This window comes from Cryptomeria japonica, chromosome 1, assembly GCF_030272615.1.
Source record: "Cryptomeria japonica chromosome 1, Sugi_1.0, whole genome shotgun sequence".
Lineage (NCBI taxonomy): Eukaryota > Viridiplantae > Streptophyta > Pinopsida > Cupressales > Cupressaceae > Cryptomeria > Cryptomeria japonica.
Genome location: NC_081405.1, coordinates 591,899,196 through 591,922,553, shown reverse-complemented (window position 1 = coordinate 591,922,553; position 23,358 = coordinate 591,899,196).

Here is a 23,358-nt window from a genome sequence, read left to right as displayed (position 1 = left end):
TAGCCTCAAATTTGCTAATATAATCACCTCTCTTAATAAAACATTTTCTTCAAAATATTCTGAAATAACTAACATCAGGTGATCTACCATACCAATATTCATAAGGAGTCTTCTCCTTGCCTCTCTTTACCAGAATCCAGTACATAGTGTAGACAGCTTCTCTCCAGAAATTTTTTCCTACACCTCCTTGTATCAACATTGTCCTAGTAGCTTCAACAACTGGCCGGTTGTTCCTCTCTGTGATACCATTCTGTTGTGGTGTCCTTGGTGCAAAAAGTTGTTGTTTGATACCATTTTATTCACAATACCTAGTGAGTTCCTCATAAGTAAATTCACCACCCTAATATGTCCTCAAACACTTTATCTTCTTACCGCTCTCCTCAGCTAAGGCCCTGAATGCCTTGAACTTACCAAAAGCTTCAATCTTATCCTTCAAGAATATGACCCACATCATCCTTGAGAAATCATCAGTGAAGATCATAAAATATATGTCACCTTCAATACTTTTTGTTCTTATTGGTCCACAAAGATCCGTATGAACCGAATCTAACAAATGTTCCGCTGAAAAGGATTTTCTCTTAAAAGTTGAGGATGTCACTTTCCCAACTGACATTCTTTGCATAGAGCATTAACCGGTTTGTCTAACTGAGGCAAACCTCTCACTATCTTGGACTTACTCACTTTAACAATGTTATCAAAGTTTATATGACAAAATCTCCTATGCCAAAGCCAACTATCATCTATCTTTGCAATTAAACAATTGCTGACTTTAGGATTAAGGTGAAACAAGTTACCTTTAGTTTTCTTACCGGTTGCAATTAGTTCACCTTTGTTGTCATAGATTTTGCACATACCATTTTTTAACGCTAATGGGTATTCGTTGTCATTGAGTTGTGCCACACTCAAAAGATTGTGCTTTAGACCTTCAACCCAGTAGACACCATCTGCACTACTCTTTCCATTAAGAGAAATAGATCCCTTACCTTTAACCATGTAGGGTGATTCATTACCAAATCTTACAACTCTTCCATCAAATTCCTTTAGAGAAAGAAATTTTCTCCGATCACCGGTCATGTGATGTGAATAACCACTATCAATGATTCAATCAACAGAGTTATCCATCCTGGATACTAATGCCTTCTAGTCAGACATCTCTTCTTTAATGGCTAAAAAAATAATGTATTCATTAGCATCACCATCAGATTCCTCATCAATGATACCACCATCAACAACAATAAGACAATCTCTTTTGCCTTTACCCTTGTACTTCTTTAATTTCTCTCATTTGTGCTCATTATCACCATTAGGATAGTTAGCAGCAATGTGTCCAATCTTGTTGCATGCAAAACATTTCAAAGGTAATTTGCCTCTATATTTACCTGTACCTCTAGGCAACCGTTTGGCCAACAATGCTTCAAGCTCAACTAAACTGTCTTCATCATCAACTTTTCTACTAGATCTGGATTCATAACTGTGACTGGAATCTCTACTTTTCCTCACAGATGGGTTAGAAACAGAAGCTCTAAATGCAGACTCAGATTTATGTACACTACCATCATAACCATTTAATTCAAAAGCAGTAAGCTTGCCAATGATGGAGTCAAGAGTTACCTTAGTTTTGTCTATGGACTTCAGCTCATGAATAGATGCAACTCGGATAGCGTAGACCGGTAGTAGGTTTCTCAATACCTTACTGATCACTGTGGAATCTTCCACTTTACCTCCTGCACTCTTAATTTCATCGACTATCTCTTTTATCCTTTGACCACACTGTCGGATATTGTCACCTTCAGCCATCCGCATGTCATCAAACTTTCCTCTTAGACTCTCTTCTTTAGCAATCTTAACATGTTCATCACCACTATAAATCTCTTCAAGTTTTTCTCCATACCTCATATGCAGTTTCAAGACCATGAATATCTACATACTCTGCATTAGACAAAGAACTAATAATAGCCTCCAATGCTTGATTATTTTCTTGTTACTCTTTCTTCTGATCATCAGTCAACATCCCAGTAGGTGCCACATACTTAGTATCGACATGTTCCCAATATTGGCTTCCCAAACTCTTGATATAAATTTTCATTTTGTCACTCCATATCCTATAGTTATCCCTATTAAACTTTGGACCTTGCTTCTCCATCATGATCTGCAAGATCTTTACCTCAAGTTGTTAGGATTTAGACCTTAGAAGACCTGATATGCTCTAATATCAATTGATGGTATGATGAAAGAATAGGTATCTGGTCAACTACTGAGAGGGGGGGGTGAATCAGTAGATAGAAAAACTGATACAAACTTCACCATTCTCAAAAATCAATCTCTCAAAGTAAACTTAGAACTAACAATGTAATACTTTTGTCAAGATAAAAACTCATAAGATAAACCGGTTGAATTTTACAACAAATTAATAGTAAACAAATTCTTCATTTCTCAATGCTTTCGGTTATCATGACTTATCAAAGTAGTTAAGTAGTTAAGTAAATCAACCATGAAAATATAACCACAAAAACATTCACCACTTGACACAAATATTTTTTGATGTGGAAACCCAAATAGGTAAAAACCACGGTGAGATGAGACTCACAAGATAACTATCTGAACTCTTTTGAAGTTCGCCCCATTAGGAGTCTAGCATGTTAAATCTTTTACAAAAAGTCTTGTTAAGAACTGATCCTGTTAGGAAGCACTTGGTTAAGGGATTGACTACAATGCCTTGTTAGAAGCAATACCCTATAAGGAGTAACCTTGGTAGAGGATTTGAAAATCCAAGCTAATGGATCGCCTTGTTAGAGGATTTGAATAACACCAAGCTTGTTAGAGCTTACACAATTAGGGGATTTCAATTGTGTTGTAATTGTTAGAAAACAACAGGAGTTTGTTGATTTGTCTGAATAGCACTACACTTGCTTGATCAGATCCATTCCATGCTCCTATTTGTCTTTACTCAAACTGCAGATACATCATCTGGCTCGGTAACCACAAACTCAACTAATCTTTTCTAACTCTTTGCCAACTCATTAAACTAAACAACTTCATCAACCTTATAAACAAATCGATTAGGTCGGTAACACAACAAAAACCTAATTCTCATAGAGATTACAAACAAATCGGTTCAAGTATGGTCGTTGGATTACATAGCAATCTCTGCACATCAATCAAGAAAACCTTGATCGCTCCTTGATCACCGCTTCATCGAAATTAGTAACTCATCACGCACTTTGCATTAGATGCAATACATTTTCTCATTCCCTAGACAAAAACTGTTACAACAACTCACCAAAATATCTTGAAATTGTCTTCATACAATAATCATACATGCCATAATCATTACCGCTCATCATCAGATCATAAACCAATATAACCAATTCACCGAACTTAATCGGTTAGGGTTTATCAAAAACAACAGGTAGGGTTTACCGGTTATATCAATAGATAAGGTTTACACCGGTTACTGGTTCACTCCACAAATTCTTCCTACCGGTTTCAGTAACAATATTAAACAATATCAACAATATCATTACCTGTTAATTGACATCAATGACAACATAACATATCATTAATGCAATCTTCATGCAAATGCCAACAACACAATCATGACATGTGACTCAATGAGAAACAAGGGTAGGTAGGGGTAGGTAGAAGAAATAGTAAAATATTCCACAAGAGGTGGATCACCCATCGAAGGTGGAATGTAACCACAAGATAAGACCACAAAAGGTTGAATTTCTCCTACAAGCATCATCCCTATGTGAACACTTCCCTAAGTGTCCCATATCCAAACTAGGATGAGATGCATTATCCTAAGTCAACTTAAGCAAAGTGTAATTATATCCTATAAGAATAAATAATTACACCAACAATGATGAACTAAGGGAAATTAAAAGAAAATAGTAAAGAAAGTAAATAATTCTAGTGCATGGAATGCAAATGTGAAGTAATTAAATTGACATGTCCAAAAAAAGTATTATATGATATCTTTTGATTCTTGGGAAACTCAATCAAAGAATTCTCATACAATTTGAAAGCCAAGAGTACGCTAGTACTCTTCACACAAGAAAAGAAATCTGCTATACCAAGTACACTAGTGAATTAATAGGATATGATAATGCATCCCTAAGCATATATTGAAATAAAAGGTCTAATAATAGATTTGAGAGCAATAATAGTCAAAGGAGTCAAATACAATATGATTTAAAAAAAATCCATATTATACAATCTAGACAATGAAATGAGGGGAAACTTCACCAAAAATTACCAAACTAATAAAAAAAGTAGGACTCTCATTGAAATGGTATGGACTAGGAGAGCATGAGGATACTAATTGCAAAAAAAAGAAAAAAAAATATGATTGATATTGAGTAGCAAAACAATGAAGTTTTAGCTGTCACATGGGGACAAACCAAAAAAGCAATATATCTTGACCTATGTATAAAAAAATAGGGACTTCATAAAGAAAAAGTAGAAGTAGAGCAAACCATGAAAAAAAATGGAGATGCTTTAATCGAAATGCTAGTGTGCTTCCATTTGACTTAAGTCTCATAAAAATATTGGAAAGTATTACAAACTACAATAACCATCAAAATAGAAAATATTTTGCAAAGAATACTATAATTAAGGACTACAATTGTTACCAGAATACACTATAAGAAAACACAAGGCAGAATGAAACAAGAAAAGGGTTAAGATTCAATAGTGGGGCCCTCATTGCAAGATGGCCAAGTAATATAACCCACATTGTTGGCAAATAATTTGACGAAGAAGCTAATTTAGTACACATGGAGATTATATGAAAAAATCTAACAAACATAATCATTGATAAATGATATGTAGTGAATGTACCTTTTAAATATACCTAGAAGAGTCTTAATAAACCTACCATTTGACCACCAACCTTCCAACTAGTGGGTGTCAATCAACAGAGAATTAAATTGTTAGGGGTCCTAATTGCACAAAGGCATTGCTAGGAACTCAAGAATTTCTCCTAATTCCTATTGCTATTTCCCTACATAAAAAGTAAATGATGCATTGTTGGGTTGAAGATGGCTGATGGAAGTCAAATCCAACCACACCTAGGAGAAGAACATAATATATATTGAAAACAAGAGAATAAATTATCTCATAAATTTGAGAAATCATACCATGACCAAGGAAGCAAATTCTTCAGATTTAGACTCACTTTCAAGATAAATTTGGGCGGGAAAAAAAAAAAAAAAGGTTCCATGGAATCAAGTGATATAGAAGTCTTAGATCTACACTAACACTTTAAAGATGAGAAAAGTTCTCTTAAAAGGCTATTCTAATAACAATAAGTTAATTAAGTCAAATTGTAACATTATACAAATCATAGAAATTGGAGAGGATACGAAAGGTAAGGAAAATCTACAAGAAGATTGTTTGACACCAACAAGTCATATATTTCCACTAGAGAATAGGGAATACAAGATAGGCAATGTAGGGCTAGATGACATGCTAACATATAAATGTGAATGTGACAAAGATATTAAATATGAAAATTCCATAATTAGAAAAGTGAATTTGAGAGAAGAAGGAAGTTCAAAAGTCATTGTGGTTGGTGAGGATTGTGTTGAGAATGGGTGTCTTAGGCTTACTGGTTGAAATCTCAAACATATGGCACTTGGTCTCTGAAATGAGTAGTTCAGTATGAATAACTTTCATGTTATTGATCATCTTTAAATAGAACTAAATAACTTGAAGTCGTGTTATTGATATAGTAATTGATAACCTTTGTGTTATGCACTTGCCTGGAGAAGTAGTGATTTCGGTATAGCATCTAGGTTCGGTCAGATTGTCTGAAGGAAGTAACTAAAGTACCATTATGTGGCGATAAAGACTAGATCGGTATTTTGGTTTCATTGCAGTTTTGATTTGTTTAGTATTGTGCAAAAGTGTTGTCAGTCAAACTTCAGTTTTCGGTAGCCGAAGTCGTCTTTCTAACAAAGTGTGATCGGTCGATAAGAGACTTGTGAGGGGCCCACTATCAGAGATCGGGTGGAATAAATCATGGTGACAATGAGAACTAGTGAGTTACACTTCCATCAAGTGGCGATATGCCAATATGCTTTGAGATGGTCTTGGTGGGGACCACGACTAACTCATGGTGTCATGCTAAGTTGGAAGTCGATGATTGGTCTGAATGGGAACATTAGCACATAGTCTTAAGCGTTATGTGGGGACCACGATGGACTCGTTTTGACGTGTCGAGTTATCTACTGAAAATTGGTGGAAACTAGAACGACTCAGAGCAAGTGATGGTGACAACATGTGTGTTATTGAAATTCTGAGAAGTTCAACAATTGGAAGATGTAGCAATGGAAACGAACTGTTTTTTCAGCAGACATTTAAATGTCCGAAAAACAGTTGCAGTTGGTTGGATCGTATCAGAATGATGTCTATCATTGTGCAAAGAGGATTGAAGACATCAATTGGTAATTTTGTAAAAGCTTAATTGAAAAGCTAATTAAGATTGTAATCTTTTGCACTGCTGCCTAAACAAAGATCGGATCAAATATTAAAAATCTGTAAACTTGTATGTAAATAGTTTAACTGTAATACAAGAGATTGCTTTAGTGTGTGGGTTTTTCACCCATAAGGGTTTTCCCACATGAATTCCAGTGTACTACTTTGTGATTGTGTTTTTTATGTTGCTCTGTTTATCCTGTATTGTGTATCTTAAGTTGTAATTCAAATCGAAACACACATCTGCTTTACTTCTCTAAGAAATTAAAAATTAGGAAGATGTTTTCCGCACTCTTCTTTACTTACAAGTTCTATCAGAGCCTGGCCAGTTGTGTTATCCTTGTGGGTAGGACGGGTTTTTGTGTTAATTCTGCAGTGGGAGTTTTGCATAGGTTTGTTTGAAATTGCAGACTCGGATGGTGAGCACATCAAGAAGAGTGGACATTGATAAATTCAATGGCAGCAGCTATGAATTATGGAAACTCAGGATGGAAGAACTATTGGTTGATAGAGCCCTCTAGGTTGCGTTGTCTGGATCAAAAACATCAGGCATGAAATAAGAAGATTGTGATCTTGCAGATAGGAAGGCCAAAGGGCTGATAAGATTATGCCTTGTAGATTTTGTTCTCTTGAATGTTCATGAGGAGAAGACAACAACTTCTTTGTGGAAGAAAATTGGTGATATTTATCAAGGAAAGTCCCTGGTAAATAAGTTGTTCCTGAGGAAGAAGTTATACTCCTTGAAAATGAACAAAGGGACATATGTGGCAGATCATTTAAATGCTTTCAACACAATCATTGCACAGTTAAGTTCTATGGGAGATAAGATTGAGGATGAGGGTCGGTGTGTGCTTCTGTTGTGTTCCTTTTTGGACACATGGGACCATCTGGTGATGGCTATTGGGAGTACAACAACCACTTTCAAAATGACAGATATTGTTTCTTCACTGCTCTCAAAAGAGGCACAGAGAAAGTCTTCTGAAATGGCCAAGGAGGCCCTTGTTGTTCGAGGCAGATCACAAGAGAAAGGCAAACAAAATGACAAGAAGTCCAAATCCAAATCAAAGGAGAGATCAAAGTCTCATGGGAAGAAGTCCAAGGTGACATGTTGGAATTGTGGGCATACTGGCCATATCCAAAAGGATTGTAAAGAGGAGAAAAAGAAGAAGATGAACTCTTCTAATACTGAATCTTCTCATAGCGATGCAGATGCTTTCATTGCTACCTTGGCAACACGGACAGTTGACAATGTCTAGTTGATCGATTCTGGTCCATCTCTCCACATGACATCTCATAGAGAAAGGTTTTCCAAGTATGAAGAGTATGACGGTGGAAAGGTTTACCTGGCTATTGATTCATCTCTTGAAATTGTTGGTCGAGGAAGAGTCAGAATTCAGTTTCCTAATGGAAGAACAAAGACAATTGATGGCGTAATGCACATACTAGGTTTGGCTCATAATATGCTTTCTGTTAGTAAGTTGAATGATGCTAGTGCACAAGTATTATTGTCAGGTGGTGGTTGTAAAATGACTAGAGGCTCTATAGTGTTAGCTAAGGGTGCAAGGATTGGTACTATGTTCAAGTTGGATGCACAGTTTGTTCAATGTAATAGTGTCTCTAAAAAGTCAAACAAGGTTGCCTAGAAGAACGTTGCAATTTCAATGGAGGTTAAACTTCCTACTGAGAAAACCATGCTTTGGCATCATAGACTCGGACGCATAGGAGAGAAGGGCTTAAAAGCTCTGGAAAAAAAAACTTGGCAAAGGGGCTTGATGATTGTAACTTTGAATTTGAATTTTGTGAACATTGTATATATGAAAGCAACATCGTGTTTCCTTTTATTCTAGTCCTCTTAAATCTTCTCATTTGTTGGATTATATTCACTCTGATGTATTTGGTCCAGTTAATGTTCCTTTGTTGTTGAATTCTAGATATTATGTTTCTTTTATTGGTGATTATTTGAGAAGGGCGTTTGTGTATTTTTTGAAAAACAAACCAAAAGTGTTCAATTGGTTTTAAGGAGTTTAAAACCTTGGTTGAAAATTAGAATAGTAGGAAAATTAAATGTCTAAGAACTAATAATGGCGGTGAGTTATGCTCTGCATAATTTGATCAATTTTGCAAAGACAATGGAATTAAAAGGCATAAGATCACACATTACACTCCACTACAAAATGGAGTTGCTGAAAGGTTGAATAGAACATTGATGGAAAAGGCGAGAAACATGTTGAGTAGTGCTGGTCTGGAGAGGAATTTATGGGTTGAGGCTGTGTCTACAACATGTTATTTACAAAATAGATCTCCCACTTTAGCATTGGTGGATAAAGTGCCCATGGAAGCATGGTCTGGTAAGAATCCCTCTCTGAGATATATTTGTGTCTTTGGTTGTGAGGCATATGTGTATGTGCCTGATGTAAATAGATCTAAGTTGGATAACAAGGCTATTAAGTGTATCTTTATTGGCTACGGTCTGGGAGTGAAAGGATACAAGCTTTAGAATCCTGTAACTGAGAAGGTATTGTACAGCAGAAGTGTTATCTTCTGTGAGCTGAAGACCACCTCAGTTGATATGCAGTTTGAAAAGACAGAGAAAGAGGAAGTAGAACTTGAAATTCCTCTAACTCCAGAAAAGGAGGAACTTTGAACTCTATGTGTACTTGAAAGTGAGGAGAGCTCAAGCAGTTGTGATAGTTTTGGTCAAGAAGAAGAACACGAACCTCCACCTCAACCATTAAGGAGGTCTACACGAGAGAGAAGACAACCTGATAGGTATGGTTTCTCATTGTTGGATACAAACTATGCCTATGCTTTGGTTACTAAGACTGATGAGCCTAGGACTATGAAAGAGGCAATGCAAATGTCTGATTCAGATTCTTGGTTGGAGGCCATGAATGAAGAAGTGCCTTCACTAAAGAAGAACGAAACCTAGGATCTAATGCCCTTGCCTGAAGGTAGAAGACCTATTGGCTGCAAATGGGTATTTAAAAAGAAAATTGGTCTGGATGACAGCATGGAAAAGTATAAAGCTAGATTGCTTGTGAAGGGCTATTCCCAAGTTGAGGGAATTGATTATGGAGAAATCTTTTCTCCTGTAGCAAAGCTGACATCTATCAAATTTTTTTTGTCACTTGCAATAGCATATGAATTTGAGATTGAGTAGATGGCGGTGAAGACAACGTTCCTTCATGGTGACTTGGAGGAAGAGATTTATATATCCTAGCCTAAACATTTTGTGGTAAAAGGCAAAGAATCCTTGGTTTGTAAGTTGAAAAAGTCACTTTATGGTTTGTAAGTTGAATGATCATTTACTTATCATTTCTCTGTATGTGGATAATATGTTGTTCATTGGGAATGATAAAGGTATGATATGTGACTTAAAATCTCAGTTGTCAGCATGGTTTGAAATGAAAGATTCAGGTGCAGCTAGGTATATTCTAGAGAAGGAAATCAATAGGGATAGAAAGAATAGAAAGCTTTGGCTTAGTCAAAGAAAGTACATTAGTACTGTCTTGCAGAGATTCAAAATGTCAAACTACAAGCAGTTAGTTGTTCAATGTTGCAGGGACCGAAGCTTTCTGTTGAAGATTGTCCAAAGTCTTCTACTAAGAAGGAGGACATGACCAAGGTGCCTTATGCAAGTACAGTTGGCAGCCTAATGTATGCAATGGTTTGTACAAGGCCAGACATTGCCCAAGCAGTGGGAGTATTAAGTCGATTTATGGCAAATATAGGAAGATCGCATTGGGATGTTGTGAAGAGGGTGTTTAGATACCTAAAAGGTACCTCTCAGTAGTGTTTACATACCTAAAAGGTACCTCTCCGTAGTGTTTACATACCTAAAAGGCACCTCTTAGTATGCTTTGTGTTATCATGGAAATTTGGTTGGGTCATAGAGGACTGTAAGCAATCAAGGATATGTGGATTTTGATTGGGCAAGGGACATTGATAGCAGAAGATCCACCAGTGGATATGTATTCACATTGAAAGGTGGTGCAATCAGTTGGATGAGCAAGTGGCAAGCTATAGTTGCTTTATCTACTACAAAGGCAAAGTACATGGCAACAACTCGTCCTTGTCAAGAGGTTGTTTGGCTTAAACATTTGTGTTCTGATGTTGGGATTAATGCAGGACAAATTTCTATTTGTTGCGACAGTCAGAGTGCCATTTGTTTGGTAAAAATCCCACTTTCCATGCCAAGACAAAAAATGTTGATGTACAATATAGTTTTGTTCGTGACATGGTGGAAGATGGAAAGGTTAGTTTGGAAAAGGTGGATACTCTAAAGAATGTTCCAAATGTGTTGACAAAACCTGTGAATACAACAAAGTTCAAATGGTGTGCCAATTCGATGGTGATGCAGAGCATCATGAAAAACCCTTCAAGAACCCCAAATCAACATGGAGTTTCAATCTCAACACAACATCTTCACTTTTATTAGAGGCATAATCTGATCATAATCATCATTCTATAGTCCAAAACAATATTATTAGCAAAGCATTACACATATATACAGTCAGCAACTTGCTTCATAGCACTATCTCATTCTCCTGATTCAAGGTCATGTTTGTAAATCAATGTTTAATACTAGAATTAGGCCTCAAATCCTATTGGCCTACAATAGCCATCATTCACCATTACCCTCACACACTTCAAGAGGTCACCATGTTGTCCATCAACAACTCTTTCACAAACATCAAGAATCATTCAACAAATTGTCCTTCATTAAGTTTAAACAATCAAAGTTGCAACTTTTGATAGTACAAAACTTTGTTGCTAATAACTTTCAGAGAGGACATTATATTTCCAATCGCTCTCGTGGAGATGTAGATAACTAGGTTTAAAAAAATAACCAAAATCTAGCCCGATCCAACGGTTAAGTTGAGAGTTATGCCTCCCGTACCGAGAATGTTTTCACTATTACAAAAAACAAGAAATGTGCATGCCCGGTCCGCCTAGGGCATCAAATTACTCACACAATACCAAACCATTCAATACCAAATCAAAAGGGTCTGAAAGTGCTCTGAATCTATTTCAAGATGAACCAAGAATAACATTTTTTTAGCAAGTAAAAACCAAGTTATGAACAAACCCTTGTCAACTATTTGTAATAGAGGGTTTTATGACAGTTTTAAGAAACTTCATTATATCTTTCTCCATCTTCCACGACTGAAGCCCTCACTAGATCCAAAATAGAGGTAATTAACCATACTTCATGTCCAAATAGATTTTAGTGGTTTTCCAATCCATCTACATTTAAAGAAATGCACAAAAACAGTCAATAACGTGACTAAGACAGCAAATGGTATAAAACTTGAATAAAACAACATATTTGTTTACTTAATTCATCAAAACCAAATACATACAATTGTTCCTCATGACAGAGGCTTCCTTCCCTGACCATCCACTAATCACACATGAGGAATTACAATCATCTTTATGCACCAACTTCACATCTGTCACCATTCTGCATAGATGGATGACAGTTAGAGGTTTTTTTGAAGGTATAACCTCTCAAGCACTTCCTCCAATGAGATCACCCCCTTCAAATCTGACCATTACAAACATTTAAATAATGCTCTTGACAGTTCCAACTGCCCCAACTTCCTTTTAGGACCGAACACATGACTTTTACAACCTTTTGTGCAACTTTTGAAATGTTGCAATTTACAACTTTTTATGAACCCTCCTGACATGTCAAAATGGACTAGAAATGACAGTTACATCATTTTTACCCTTCCATGGGCATATTTGGAAGATTTGATCCTTATGACTAATTCAGGACCTTATTAGGACAACTTTAAAAACTTATTACAAATGGCTTGCATAGCCTTCTACATTAAACCAAATGGACTCAAAATGACCACATAAACTCAAATATGAATGAAATGACTCAAGTCATGACCCTTAACCTTCTTGATTGCCTTTGTGGTAGGTGCTCCTGCACCATACTACCGACCTTGAAATCTTTCCAAGTCTCTTGGAAACAAAGAGAACATCAACCTGCAAGAATAAAAATTATTGTCTTGGATTAAAATCATCACCTTCCTCTTTGGCTTTGCCTCTTCATCCTCTCATTATCTTCATGCCACTACTACCAACTTCAAAAAGGTAACCATCCTCTCAACTACTCCCATCCACGGAGTATCCAACGGTTGCAACTCAAGGTGTTCCTCAGGCATCCACATCTCCTACTACCACACACACATCAACTCACCACTTCCTTTGCCTCACCTAGGAGTCGCTTTCTCCTCTCACCCTAGTCTCTTGCCAATCAACAACTAGGTTCTATCCTAACTTGTTCCTTTGCAGTTAGGTGGATCCACACCTACAACCAAACACAACATAAACCACAAAAAAGCTTTTCTAACCCAGACCTTTTGCTGGGCTCTGATACCAATTTGATGCAGAGCATCATGAAAAACCCTTCAAGAACCCCAAATCAACATGGAGTTCCAATCTCAACACAACATCTTCACTTTTATTAGAGGCATAATCTGATCATAATCATCATTCTATAGTTCAAAACAATATTATTATCAAAGTATTACACATACATACAGTCAACAACTTGCTTCATAGCACTATCTCATTCTCTTGATTCAAGGTTATGTTTGTAGATCAATGTTTAATACTAGAATTAGGCCTCAAAGCCTATTGGCCTACAATAGCCATCATTCACCATTACCTTCACACACTTCAAGAGGTCACCATGCTTTCCATCAACAACTCTTTCACAAACATCAAGAATCATTCAACAAACTGTCCTTCATTAAGTTTAAACAATCAAAGCTGCAACTTTTGACAGTACAGAACTCTGTTGCTAATAACTTTAAGAGAAGACATTATATTTCCAATCACTCCGGTGGAGATGTAGTTAACTAGGTTTAAAAAAACATATCCAAAATATAGCCCAATCCAATGGTTAATTTGAGAGTTATGCCCCCCGTACCGAGACGGTTTTCGCTGTTACAAAAAAATAGGAAATGTGCATGCCCAGTCCGGCTAGGGCATCAAATTACTCTCACAATACCAAACCGTTCAATACCAAATCAAAAGGGTCTGAAAGTACTCTGAATCTATTTCAAGATGAACCAAGAATAGCATTTTTTTAGCAAGTAAAAACCAAGTTATGAACAAAACCTTGTCAACTATTTGTAATAGAGGGTTTTATGACAGTTTTAAGAAACTTCATTATATCTTTCTCCATCCTCCATGACTGAAGCCCTCACTAGATCCAAAATAGAGGTAATTAACCATGCTTCATGTTCAAATAGATTTTAGTGGTTTTCCATTCCATTTACATATAAAGAAATGCACAAAAACAGTCAATAACGTGATTGAGACAGCAAATGGTATAAAACATGAATAAGACAACATATTCATTTACTTAATTCATCAAAACCAACTACATACAATTGTTCCTCATGACGGAGGCTTCCTTCCTTGACCATCCACTAATCACACATGAGGAATTACAATCATCTTTATTCACCAACTTCATATTTGTCACCATTCTGCAAAGATGGATGACAGTTAGAGGTTTTTTTGAAGGTATAACCTCTCCAATACTTCCTCCAACGTGATCACCCCCTTCAAATCTAACCATTACAAATATTTAAATAATGCTCTTGATAGTTCCAACTGCCCCAACTTCCTTTTAGGACCAAACACGTGACTTTTACAACCTTTTGTGCAATTTTTGAAATGTTGCAATTTACTACTTTTTATAAACCCTCCAGACACATCAAAATGGACTAGAAATGACTAGTTACAACATTTTTACCCTTCCATGGGCATATTTGGAAGATTTGACCCTTATGACTAATTCAGGACCTTATTAGGACAACTTTAAAAACTTATTACAATTGGCTTGCATAGCCTTCTACATTAAACCAAATGGACTCAAAATGACCACATAAACTCAAATATGAATGAAATGACTCAAGTCATGACCCTTAACCTTCTGGATTGCCTTTGCGCTAGGTGCTCCTGCACCAGATGGGCCTTGGAGCGCATGATTCTTATTAATTTCTAAGTGTTTTGGAGATACCAATAAGTTCTTCATCAAGTGGGAGAATGTTGAGAATGGGTGTCTCAAACTTACTAGTTGAAATCTCGAATAAATGGCACTTAGTCTCTTAAATGAGCAGTTCAGTATGAATAAATTTCGTGTTATTGATCATCTTCAAAGAGAACTAAATAACCTTCGTGTTATTGATATAGTAGTTGATAACCTTTGTGTTATGCACTTGCCTGGAGAAGCAGTGATTTCGGTATAGCATCTGGGTCGGGTAAGATTGTCTGAAGGAAGTAACTAAAGTCACATTCTGTGGTGATAAAGACCATATCGATATTTTGGTTTCGTTGCAGTTTTGATTTGTTCAATATTGCACAAAAGTATTATCGGTCAAACTTGAGTTTTCGGTAGCCAAAGTCACCTTTCTAACAAAGTGCGATCGACCGATAAGAGACTTCTGAGGGGCCCACTATCGAAGATCAGGTGGAACAAAGCATGGTGACAATGAGAACTAATGAGTTACACTTCCATCGGGTGGCGATATGCCAATATGCTTTGAGATTGTCTTGGTGGGGACCACGACTGACTCATGGTGTCATGCTAAGTTGGAAGTTGGTGATTGGTCTGAATGGGAACATTAGCAGATAGTCTTAAGGATTCTATGGGGACCACGATGGACTCGTTTTGACTTTTCGATTTATCTGCTAACGATTGGTGGAAACTAGAACGACTCAGAGGAATCGATGGTGACAACATGCGTGTTATTGATATTCTAAGAAGTTCGACAGTTGGAAGATGTAGTAACGAAACGAACTATTTTTCAACAGAGACATTTAAACGTCTAGAAAATAGTGGCAGTTGGTTGGATCGTGTGAGGATGATTTCTATCATTGTGCAATGAGGATTGAAGTAATCGATTAGTAATTCTGTAAAAGTTGAATTGAAAAGCCAATTAAGATTGTAATCTTTTGTACTGATGCCTGAACAGAGACCAGATCAAAGCTTGAAAATCTATAAACTTGTATGTAAATAGTTTTACTGTAATACAAGAGATTGTTTTGGTGTGTGGATTTTTCATGCGTAAGGGTTTTCCCACATGAATTCTGATGTACTAGTTTGTGTTTTTCATGTTGCCCTATTTATCTTGTATTGTGTATCTTAAGCTGTTGTAATTTGAATTGAAACACACATTTGCTTTACTTCTCTAAGAAATTAACATTAGGAAGGCGTTTCCCACACTCTACTTTCCTTACAAATTGGAGTCCATTACTAAAGACTGAAGCATTCAAAAATATCTTAGAATATAAGGACATATTTACATGGAGTTACAATGTCCTTAAGGATTACCACCAAAATTATGCATCCATCAAATTCCCTTAAAACCTTGAGCACAACCAATAACAAAAACACCATATAAGATTAATCAAAATTATTTGAAAAAGGTGGAAGGAGAAATAATGAAAATGTAAAAAGTAGAAATTATATTAAAAGTAGAAACCAATAATTAGATATTACCCATAGCAATCTAATTGAAGAAAGAATTTGATAAAAATAGATTTTGTTTCAACTTCTAAATCCTAAATGTAGTAACTATCAAGGATCCATTTCCAATCACATTCATAAACTCTATTTTCAAAGTAGGACGTGAGATCTACTCATTCATGGATGAATTTTCCAACTACAACCAGATAAATCATTGCTAAAGAAGACAAACTAAAGATTCCCTTAGAAGATGTAGTATATGCCTATAACAAAATATCATTTTGATTATCCAATGCTCCAATGTTTCAAAGAATAATCATGCAAATCTTTGATAAAATGCCTATAGAAAATTTCAAATCCTTGCTTGATAACTAGTTAATCTATAATGACCAAGAAACACATTTAAAATCCTTATTTGAATGCATTGAATGTTATAGATTAGAACAACTAGCCTTGACTCCAAAGATGTGTAACTTCATAATACCATAAGGAAAGCGCCTTAGACATTATTTGTAAGTTTGAATCAAACACAAAATTTTAATAAAATAAGGGTTATTATGGAGGTTTGTTGGGAAATATTGCTTTCAAACCCTAGTTTATTTAATCCATTCCCTACAAAACCTCAAGAGAGAAAAACATGTATACAAACTTACAAAATAAGCACAATGCATGGATCAAATAGAAAGCCACAAGATAACACGAAATATGCCTTGGTAAAACCCATGAGAAGAAATATACAAGATAGCATGCATACTCCATCTATTATTCAGAAAAAAAATAATACATGCACTCATAAAGTTACATTGAATACTTATGAAACATCAAGTCCCTCCTATGCATCTTCCATGTGTCCAAACACACATCTCATGCCATACTTCACATATGCACTCCTCGGAAATACTCAATAAAATGACAACCCACTCACCAACCGTGACCATTAAACATATGTTTTCTTTTATAGACTCAAACTCACAAAAACGCAGCCGAGTGATAAGATACAACCATGAGAACACAAAACTATTGACCCATTATTTAATATTTAATAGTCAGTTCTCACAATATTAAATTTTTTCCTCAATTAATTATTCTACCTCCCACATAAAATAATTAATCATGTTGGTGATCTAAGTATTAAGTCTTAAGTCCCTAAGGTCTAGGAATCTCTCAAGTGCTAGGCATGTCAAACCACAGAAGATCACCACAAACCTATCTTTAAGTTGGACAACTAAGGACCAATAATTAGGGTGCATAAGACCTTCATTTCTAGCTCTACAAAACCAATGGAGGGTTTCCCAAAGATATTAGGTTGATGATAAATAGATTAAGGGCTCCCTTAATGCAAACTATACCTGGAGCACAATGTATCCTAATACTCGTATCACAAAATACCTATGTGCTACTTCAGAGACATAAGATTAAGCATCTAATCAACAAATATCCTACCACATAAGCATATAAAAATGCATTTTATGATAACCCCATATGCTGCTATGCATATTCAAACATGGAAACAAAACACACTAAACTAAAGAAAATAAAAGATGTTTAATTTTATGGAGTTTTTGGGTGTGTTGAGAGAGAGAAATTGGTGCCTATATCAACTTGGGTAATACAATCTCGAAGATCACATAAAACATATAATAACTAAAATGGAGATGTTACCTTGATCAAGATATCACAAAAGACTATTTTGTTCTGAACATACAAGAAAGCTAGGCTTTGTGTACACTTTCAAAAAAGAAATATATAGTTGCAAAATATTAAGTGAATCTACTTAGTAATCCTTGAGCATTCAAATGGGATTCCTTGTTATGTTGAAAAGATCCGTACAATATCATTATAGGAATTTTACATACATCTAGCTAAGAAACCAAACAATGTACATTAGAAATACAACTTCACATTCAAGGAGACATTCAACTAAGGTTGATTCTACCATTAATCAATCAGACTACCATGATTACAAATGTATATTACACATCTGGGACATGCGCAAATTGGTACAATATCAAAATACCTCTACCAGATATTGCAAATTGAAACCCTAAGGCTTCTTATGAGTATTTTGTTCTCTGGTAGCTTTGCAATTTTTCTCTCCTCTATTATTCTTTGTCCTCTCTTCTTCTGATAGAAATGAGGTTTTTATTTATATTCAATTATTTTGCTAAGCATCAAAAAGAATTAGGGCACTAAAATATCAAGAAATTGTAACCTTGACACCAACAAATCACATAGAGACATCTAAGTCGATCAAATCTGATTTGAGCAATCGAAAAGGACATGAAGGGAAACTTATGCAAGCCAATCACATCAAGAATTGAAGGCCTCTAAGTTTAAGTGGATTGTAGGAGGAAATCGCTCATCAATATGTAAACTTGAGGCATAGCTTGAAACAATAGAACATATTAATTAAGCATGGTCCTCATTAACTTTCTACAAGAGAATTTAATAGACACCCTAAAGTGGAGGAAATCGTTGGTAGTGGAACTATCATTGTAAAAGTCCTACCAACTTGAATTTTGCATACTCTATGCACCAAAACCTTCCTAACACTTCGTTGGATGGACACAAATGTAATTGTGTCAAAGAAATCATTTGAAACTAACAAATATCAATTGAATCCACCATTGCCACTCATTCCTCTAAACAAAAAGTTTGTAGGTAATTGTTTCCTATTTTTGAATATGGACTCCCGATTTGAAATGTGTGAACGAGATCAACAATGATCAATTTATTTGAACATATTTGCATATTTTGGTCCTAAGAAGGTGACACGTTGAAAGCCCCTCACCAATCATAGCTATTGTGTAGGACTTAAACTTCGACACATCATCAATCAAGGAGCACAGAGCAACGAATCTTCTTTGAGAAGGGACATGCATCACACAATTAAATGCTATCGTGGCTTGAAGTGGGCCAACCATTTAGAATCTTATGAATGTGTGATAAAGAGCCATGTGGAAGTCGGTCTTACACTTTATCAATCTGGGCCCACACATCGAGCAACTTCCTTTTTTAGTTGGAGGGACACATGTGCCCATGGAACTAACATGGAAACATGTCAATTAGTCATGTCATTACAATCTTGATCGAGCTTGACATTTCATTCTGAACATGCTACAAACCACCAAGCCTGTTGCACTAACTAAAGCCTTCATTGAGCACATCAATGTGCCCAGAGCATACTTCCAAATCTCACATCATCATAGCTTTGATAGGTTCAATCTTTTGTAATAAGTGCTCACATGATAACTGAACACGTGTCAACTTTGTGCACCATTGCGATTGAGGTGGGCCATTCTTTTGAAGCATGTGATAAGCCTAGAGTGTATAATAGACTACCATGTAGATTAGCATGACAAAGGCTAACATCATTGCCCATTAAGGGAAAAGGCTTGGTGAACATGAGACCTACTAACAATTATGACATATGGCCAATATTATGACATCATGACTTTATGTTGGACCCATCTAAGGGAACTAGTGATAGCTAAGCGTTTAGCAATGCAATTAAATTCAGACACCTAGCACTAACTCAAAGAAGTGATGGGAGCCAACATATATACTTTTTCTCAAAAGACTTTGGCAAAAAAAGCACGCAAAGCGACTAGGGATAAAAGGCCACTAGGACCACAAGGCTGATAAACTTACATGATAAAAGGCCTAAGTTATAACTTAAGCTACCAATAATAGGGAGCAACAAGTCAAATACAAATTCAAACAAAAGGGCAACTCAATAAGTTATCCCAACTATCTCCCACTTGTTATATACATTGCATAAGATTCGATCAATAAAATACATCATCATAACCATACATAAAATCACACGAATCTCCAACAACCTCCCATGCTCCATCAAGATACCTATCATAAAACTAAAGTGACTACGATCTCAAAAAAAAGTTGTTTCCATCATCCACGATTCCACCTATTGAAGAAAAAGAACAAGACAAGGTGAAGATATGCCAAACTAAAAAAAAAAGTAGAAATCCAAGTGATAGCACAAGCTCCAAGTTGTTATCAAAGGTAAATAACCAACATGATTGAAAATAGCATCCACAACACATGCTAATACATCCAACTATCCATACCTAAGAGGTATCAATAACATCAATAAATTGGTGTCAACTATATATCAACCCATAAATTGCTATCATAAGCTCCATTCATCAAACTTGTCAATGAAGAACATGCATTTCTAGAAACTCCCACAGCATAGATAATGTCAAATTTGAAAATATAACAAGGCATATCAAGTTTTCCAATAAGCACTCTAACCAAGGTGTGGTAAATGATCAAATCCATGTAGTACAAGAAAGAAATACGATGATCCACACATTCAACCCAAATAGTTGTGTAACTCAGAACATGTCACCACAATCCTCTCAAATCATATGAACATGAACCACTAGGAAAAAAAAACATAAAATGAAGAGAAAATATGTAAATCATAACATGTCCTACCAAACACCTTAAAGAGCTATGTTGTGTCAAGTATGATATCCTTACAACCCCAAGCGTAAAGCCTTAATAACACCCAATAATTTAATCTCATAGATCAAATGCAACATATGTATCATATAATACCAACATGGATGTAAGCCTCTTCAACCATAAAAATCTAACTCAAAGTAACCATTCCAAAACAATAAATCAATCCAATAACCATCTCCTATAATTCTCATGAAAATAATAATGATACAACTCATATACACAAGGAGATAACCATGATAAACAACCTTCAAAACATATTCTCCAGAACCAACCATCCATAGCTTTAGATCCATACCTATGAAAGATAAAGCATAAAACATAACACATAAAATAAAAATGGAAAAATACCATTTTTAGATGAAAATTCACTAAGTAGATTAAGAGTGTGGAATAAGAATACTCCACCAAGATAACCAAGTCATTGTGACTCACTCTAAGAATGATATGCTCTCAAGCCCATACTATGTGAAGACTCCTTGATCTTCTTGGTGAAACCACAAACCATCTAAACGCATCTCTAATCAAAAGAGAACTCCAACTTCACCCAAGTCTCCAAGTATACATAAGCACCTAAAACCAATCAATCCGTGCTAAACTTCAAATGCATTACTGCACTATCAAGTAGCTCTGAGAAAACAACCAACATAATCAATACAAAGAGAGCTAACAAGACTATTGTCAAAGTTCCAATTGCAAAATCAAGAACCCAAACTTGAAATCATCATTTAACCAGCTCTTCCTAGGTGATCACATGCAACAATGCATACATCCTAGTCTCAAGAGAGTATGTATTATGTCAAAACTTAAACTAGTATCCAAAGTGTAACAAAACACAATATCACACTCTAAACCAACAAACATCTCCAATCACATGAAGATAACCATCTCCTAACAATGAACCTTTAAATGTCAAATAACTTATTCACAAAAATAGGATCTAAGAGCTCCTCCAAAATGAATCTTGATACCAAGCTATACATGGAATCATAATAACCATAGAAGATACAATTATATAGAATCAACTGTAATACTAGTAGCTCCATAGAAGAATTAGTACCAAGATCTCCAAGCCAAGAAGATGCAATTGTAGTCAATCCATCAATAATCAATCCTACACCATCAATCAATCGTTATCACAAGCTCAATCATATAATTGTGTATCTACATTGTCCATGACATCATGGTAGAACCACATGCTACAAGTCACCAACACTATAAATTTTGACATTTTAATCATCCATCCTCTCATCCCAATGCAATGCATACAAACATAAAGGACTACAGACAAGACGAACTAACAAAGTTTGCATCAACACTAAATCAATCTCATGGATATAAACAGTCTACATTCGAGTCATCCCACTAAAAATAAATTAGTTGTGCATACCCAATCATTGCATAACTCGTAGATCCCAAACACTAAAACATGCAAACGCATCATCACAGTAGAAACTGACAAACTAAAAGGAAAATAGAATACTTATGTAGGCATCAAGACTCAAATACCAAATCAACCTCAGATCTAACTTGAGAAACATGTCCACAATGAATAACTAAAGTCAAGGAACCAAACAAGCATCCAAGAGATAAGAAAAACCTCCTAACAAACTATATCACCACAAAACAACCACAAACCTGATTATGTCATGTTAATGCATAAGTGTACCTACATGCCCATGACAACATATCATCACCAACATTGTACCTACCATGACAAATGCAGGATGGATCACATTCACCATGTATATGTAACGAATGCACCAAAAATGTAGTATCTTATAGTAATATTCTTATTACATTCCATAAAATGTAGTTTGTTGCAATAGTTCTCTACATACATTCCATTTACTAAAACTAGTAATGGCAATAAACCTAGATTAAGGATTCTAATTAATAGAATGATGGTTCACTTATTCATCAAAAGTAAGGATTATCTTCCAATTCGTGTACTCCGTTAAATAAATCTTCACGTACATGATTCATCTTATCTCGAACCCATCATTTTCAAGGGCGAATAGGAACTACACTTCTCTTATCTATTTCCATGTCTATGCATATTGCTATGTAACTATTTGTTCTCACGTATCTTTTGAAGCTTACATTGTGATATACTTCTCTTGAATAGGCACTCAATCTTCTAGACAAGACTATTGTTTCTCCTCACTTAGTTAAGTTCTATTGTTGTTCTTGTATGTTGTTGATTTGAGTTTAACAAATTGACATTTTATCTAATCGATATACCCTTACTAGAATTGTTTCTTCCATTCTTTAGAGATAACTATCATTATATTCCAAACCTTTATGTCTTTCTCTAAAAATTGTGTCATGAATCATAATATAATTTTTTTATTGCCATAATGTTTCAAATTCCAAATAGTTGTCATCCTTATGATCACCTTACAAGTTGCATTATCTTAAATAATATCCACATAGCTTTTGGACAAATTTGGACTGTTCTTCCCAAGTTTGTAAATATACACCCTGGCGTACTTGGATTTCCAATCCCATATTGATTACTTTGTTGATTTCCCCTAAAACTTGAAACCCATGCCCAAATATCATTTGCAACTACTTTTTTTTTTCCATAGTATAGTTTATTGTTATCAAGCCAGATGAAAGTTTCGCAGTTTATCCTAGATGTTAATTTTCTTAATTGATTTCTTCTTAATAACAATTGGAGATCTCATGCTTGCTGGTGGGTTTGCATGAACCTTTGACATTTAATATTGCCAAGGTTAATGATGTAAAAGTTGTTCAATTCTCAATTCAATATACAAGATATATTTCTATTATCTGATATGTATTATTGCATTCTTATTGTATATGTCTAACTATCTTCTTGCTTGTGGCAAATGAGAGGAGCATTTTATATTTTCTATGTCCTA